At 39.2% G+C, this 6000-nt stretch overlaps 1 protein-coding gene across 4 annotated transcripts in view; it reads right to left on the bottom strand.

Moving 5' to 3' along the window:
• Positions 1 to 241: 241 nt before the first annotated feature.
• Positions 242 to 6000, bottom strand: part of FBXW11 (F-box and WD repeat domain containing 11) — a 75366-nt gene continuing 69607 nt past the window's right edge. For all 4 annotated transcript variants that reach the window (XM_080555870.1, XM_080555869.1, XM_080555871.1 and 1 more), the window contains one exon: positions 242 to 2729. The gene's annotated coding sequence lies outside the window, so the exon portion shown is untranslated. The remainder of the gene's footprint in view (positions 2730 to 6000) is intronic.

Below are 6000 nucleotides of genomic sequence, written 5' to 3'. Positions count from 1 at the left end.
AATTGCTTTAGCAGCCCAGGAAATGGGTAATATTTTAAAAAGTCTGTCTGTATTCTTGATAAAATAATTCTTGCGATGTTTCTGCTGATGCACGGACCAGAAGTGCTGCAAAGCAAAGCAGAGAAGTTTCTCCAAGATCGGTGAACTAGCTTGGTGCAGTTTTTCACCGTGTCCATACATTAACTAATGCATGATACCACCATTTAGTTAGATGACATTACTGATCCATTTATTTGACAAATTAAGTTCAAACTTTTTTTTATTAAGCACATTCCACGGTACAAAGCTTTAGATCATGAACGATATCTGTACAATTTAACAGTTTCAATAAGCTGTTCATACACCAACTTTCCAAACAGATAATTGGCAAACATAATTACAAGTTAGAATTAGACTATCCCAGTGCTTTGAAACATTAATATAGCAGTAATGTACAGTTGCTCATTTATGTTAGCAAAACAAAGTCCAGAGTGCAGCCAGGATCACTACCATTAATCCCAGGAGTCAAGTTCCTTGGGTGCCAATCACAAAAGTCCACTGCTATGTTACACAAAGCACAAAGAAGTTTAGACCGCATGTTCAAATACCATTATCTCCCAAGGAAAAACAGGAATTTAAGTCTTACACATGCATTTAAAAAAGGACTCCATTTTTCAGAAACAAATACCTTTTTCTTCAGGGCTGCGACAGATTTTCTTTTTAAACAGTTTAATATTAAAGCTATTAGATGAGAAGGGTAAAGTAAGACACTTTCACAAACTACTGTCAAGCTTACCAAAAAGTGATCTTATGGACGCTTAGGAGCGTGTTTTTAACCTTCTGTACTTCATCACATTCGGTCATCTTGATGAAATAAATATCATCGTAGTAACACGTAAATGGGAGTTAAACTTAACTTAAACACTGATCCCAACACCTCTCTCAATGTGAAGAGGAAAAAACCTTGAGTTGCACTTCTGTAACGTTTCAGTAATGTCTCGATGAATGCTTTCTCTGAACTTGTCTGACACAGAAATGCTGCATCTAACCATAGCTGTTCTGCTGGTAAGCTCAGGATCGATCCCTCGGCAATCTGACATCCCTCAGCCTTTCTGATTGTAAAAGGGAAAAATTCAAACCCAAGAAAGTGCTGCCAGAGGACAAAAATACACGACATACAATGATCAAAGGAATGACAATACATTTCTGTGCCAACACACATCTTCCCCAGGAAAACAGGTGTATTTCACGCTGAGTTTGACTGAAGCATTAAAGAAAAGCCACCAACAGGCATAGTCACACATGGTTAATGGAGATAAAATACTCAAATTCGCATTTGTCCATGTCTTACTCTGACATAAGAAAAATGCAGTAGCGTTTATACGACCACATAAATTAGAGGGGAGACTATGACAATGTAAGAAACTACCAAGGTTTCCAAATCAAAGCATGCTAACAAAGAGAAACCATGACCAGGACATTGCAATATGGTTACAGCTGATAGCCACAGGTAAGAGAACTAGCGTGGTAATCAGAACATTGACCTGAAGGGACCTCCAATCCACCGTAAGGAAGTGTTACAAATCAAACATAAATAAATTTAACTTTGGCCCATGGCACCTTCTCCATTGAGCAGACCAACTAATGCTAAAGAAGGACATCAGCAGGCAGTCGTGAGAACCTACTGGTGTTAAAAGAAAGACATCCGTAAATACTGCGGCACAAAATTAAGATACAGAACATAAATTAAACATTTTTTAATTTTTAAAAAGTTTAGAAATTACATTTTAAAATATGTAGTTCCCATTAAAAAAAATCCTAATGAATACTGAAAACCTCCTTTTGCAGAGAAAATTTCTAGGTAACTCATATTAACCCCTACAGTGCCAGTAGTTAGAACATCCTGCTGCCAAGTGCTACCACATTTTGTATTAGTGTGTAGTGTCAGGAAATCCTGACTCCTAGCACCCGGAGGTTACACTGTTATGTACATTATATCTACATGCTTATACAGTATTTGAAATGAGGCAAGCACACATGGAAAGGTTTTACTATACCAAACATTAGGAAGCATAGGACGGCTGTAGTACAGAGCACAGTTAAAAGGAAACGACAGTGCTATACAACTAGTTTAGATAACCTAGCCTGAATTACAGGTAATTTTTAATTTAAAAGAAATTATTGGTGCAGAAACAAGTAAACTGTAATCCAAAAATATTACTGAGCAATTCAGAAATATTTCTAAGAGTCCAACGTACACTCCTATCAAACAAAACAGGCTCTGAATCTGTCATGAGATTAAAGTCTAAAGGACAATGGTGACTTTGAAAGCAAAGCTCTGTACATTCTGGGTATGTGTTTGGCACCCAAATTTCATTGGAGAATGTTTTTTTTATTTAAAGTCAGACAAAAGTGCAAAGCAATATAAATTAGGTCAAGTCCTTTCTTGACTTCTGATCTATTTCTGAAAAACAAGCCATCTGAGTTCAGGTTCTACGGACAATTTACATGTGAAGCTTTGGATTTCTCATTGCAGGGAAGGATAGGCTTCTGAAATTCATCTACTCCAAGTCAGTGAATTTGCAGTAAATTCAAAGACGACCACTGAGCAGGAAAGATTAAGAAATTTAGATATAGATTTGTGCTGCTTTGCATCTACACAGCATCTAGAACCAATTCTGACTTTAGATGTCGATCAACATCTTCAGGCATGTAGTAGCCAAAATCCAGTAGTTCAAGACTGTGAAACCCTGAAAAAGACAAAAGACAAGCTGAACTGGCAGAACACAAGTGTCCAAAAGCAACATTTGAAGACATCTGGAGAAGGTTAGGCACATACCACCACTTGTACACCAGGCTGAAACTACAGGAACAAAATACCTGCAGGGAGCACACCACTCACCTTGACACATTCAGGGGGGCACTCGCCTTTAAATAGTTCATTGTGCTACAAATACTTCCCTCAAAGACAAACACTTCCCCAGGACACTGCCCTCATAACTGAATTCAGAGCATATTCTGCAAAAAGCAAGATTCTCAACGGCCCACGTTCTTGAGTGGGAGGTCCCTTCTGGTTGGCACTTTTCTTACACGTCTGGTTGGGGACCAACAGGTGAGCCATACGCTAACCTTGCTCAGTGCCACCCACTTCACTGAAACAGCGGCCTACAGCAGCTGAACTTTCTTCTCCTCCATGCTGCAGAGGAGCATGGTTTGCACTGATACAAAGTTCAGTTCTTCCCGTACACGGGATTTTAAGACAACAGACAAAGTCAAGTAGTGCTACGTTTTGTTTACGTTGTTGAGTCACGTGATTCTTACAAGCTTGGAGACCGAATTCTTAGCATAATTAAATCTGAACTTCAATTTTACTTGCCACTTTCCCAAAATCATTTTTGTGGACTACGGCGAACTACCCTGCTCTGGTACAGAAATTCCCATGAAAAGTTGAAACATCTTTAGGCACTTCCCCCTTGACTTCCCTTCCCCCTAGCCCAAGGCCTAGTGCTTAATATAAGAATATTAGACTATCATATGGTAACAATTTTTATCATGTTACAATAAACAACAGGAATTCAACAGAAAGCAATAAAACTCTTGCAGCCAACTGCCAGGACTGTCAAAAATGATCCGCTTTGAAGAGGCATAACATTGCAAGCCTTGTAAAAAAAAGCAAGGGCATAGGGCTGTTTCAAAATTCAGAAAACTATAATGTTTGAAAGAATATAAAACTGTTTCATTAAATGTCATAATGAAATATTAGCTGTTTGACCATAATTGTATGTAGATTTATGTTTTGTGGATTCTGAATTCAGACAAACCTGTCATAAAGTGACATCACAGCATCTCTCCTGTATAGGAAACAATTATTAAGGGACCATCATTACCAACACCGACAGTTCCCAGGATATGGAGGCCTGCATGTTTTCAGTTCTGCATCATGGGACAAGTCAGACATAAGCCGTTCAAAACTGTCAAGTGTGCAGAATTTGAAAGGAAGAGCACACTGCCAAGGGTTCTTCATATTTCATCGACAAATCTCCATGACAGTGGATCTTATGGGCCACATATGGCAAGAAAGAAAATAAGAACGCCAGCATATTGCTGTTCAAACAAATTGAAATACATTTTATTCAACTCCTCATTTCTTTTGAGCTTAAGACACACTATGTATAGCTTTTCCATGAATCAAAGCTAATAAGAGAAACCTGCCAAATGCACTGTACTTTCTGTACAAAAGAATTTGCCAATCTCCACCTTACAAGCGAACAGAAGAAGGTACTAGTGAATGAACTGGAAGATGGATTAAGTTTGTTCCCAAAACTATTGTCACCTTCTCACACGGACTATTCTATATGCCTGAGAAGGCGTGCAAAGATATTCTGAAAGAAGAAAAGGTTTTCCACAGAGAGGGAAAACCAGCTTCAACAAGCCCTGGAGTTTCCACACAGAAGTTCATCTAGGTAGTGACCCAGGTGGCGCAGAAGGCAATAGCAGCATCCCTGTCTTAGATTAGGACAAAGTCCCTCGGGACATGACCATCAGTGACAGCACCAAGCTTTCCACAACAAGAACACAAGTGTGCCACCCTGGACTGAATGCAATTCTGAAGTGGAAGTGACAGATAAGCAGTGCTGGAGGACCTGCCTGTTTGGGTAGTTTCAGGATTTATCTCCCAGGAAAATGCATCTTTTAGCCACTTCCCCACCTGACATAACCAGTAAGTTTAGCACACGACGTTCTGCAGATTTCTGTTGGCCTTCCACTGCACACAGAATAAAAAAATTTTTATTCTTTTTATAAAGAATAGTGAGTTTTTATTAGATTACCCTTGCAGCAGTGCTCTTGATGTCAAAATTTCTTTGGAGTTCTTAAATGAACTGTTCAGTATGTTTTATTCAATACTGTAATAACTTTTGACACTAAGAACTATGCTCAGATTTTGAGTTTTTCGCTTAGAAAGGGAGCATAAGGACATATGCATGAAATAGTGTAGGGAATACAACTGATTCCCTAACACTCAAGCAGGGCAGAATTCAAGTTTGTATGAGCAACGAGAGCTGATTTAACTGTTCTTCGCTCAAGATCTAAGAGAGCTGGATATACAAATTTCCTTTGGTTTTAAGGAAAATGAAGCAGCCAACACTTTCCTGAGGAATCTTTACAGGGAAAAGGAAAGTAACTTTTAAGAACCTGCATCCCAAAGAAGCCAAGTGCGTCTTCACAAGGCAAGGTACTTCCTACCCCAAAGATCCTACAGAAGGAATGGAAAAATCTGAGGAACTCATTGCCACAGCAGGAATAAACACAGATAGATAATGAAAATCCATGCTAACACCAAGACAGGGAAAGCATTTCCCACAATGATTAAGCCAACTACTAATTACGTACTTCAAATAAAATAAATCCTTCCTGTTGAGGCAACATTACTCCTAATTCCTTTCGCTGCGGTGTATCCACTTCCTTGGAAGCATCCAGTATCAGCACAGGCAAAGACAGGGCACTGGAGAAAGGGGCAACTGCTCTGCTTTAGTAAGGCAAATTCTGTGCTTCCAAGCCCCAGCATTCACAGCTATTTATAGCACGAAGTGCAATTGTTGGCAGCAATGTAGATGACATAAGGAAAAGAATCCACTGTTCTAACAAACAGATCTACAGCGGAGCTTTTACCCACTGTGCTTAGAGAACTAAAGCTTGCTGACTTGCAGAAAAATGGAAACAAAATAGGCTAAGTCCACGTGCATCGTTTTTGACAGCTTTGAGTTGCCACGTTGCCTAACGCGTCATTTTTAGTTCTGAAAGCTTTCCCTGTTACTTGTGGATATCACAGAACTGCTCATTTCTGATGAGCACTTGTCCAAAGATCATACACATTTTCAGTTTGCTAGAGACACATTACAATGCTTGTTACAAAGATTTCACTGGGAAAGAAGATGCTTCAAAAACTCTAAATGACCCTGATTTCACTGGGTACTCGGAATGCCTGTGTAGTATACCAAGTTTCCCTCCATCTCCAAGAAC

Source organism: Anser brachyrhynchus (assembly GCF_964034855.1).
Source record: "Anser brachyrhynchus genome assembly, chromosome: 14".
Lineage (NCBI taxonomy): Eukaryota > Metazoa > Chordata > Aves > Anseriformes > Anatidae > Anser > Anser brachyrhynchus.
The sequence above is the reverse complement of the archived record's forward strand: the minus strand, read 5'-3'. Positions and strand labels throughout refer to the sequence as shown.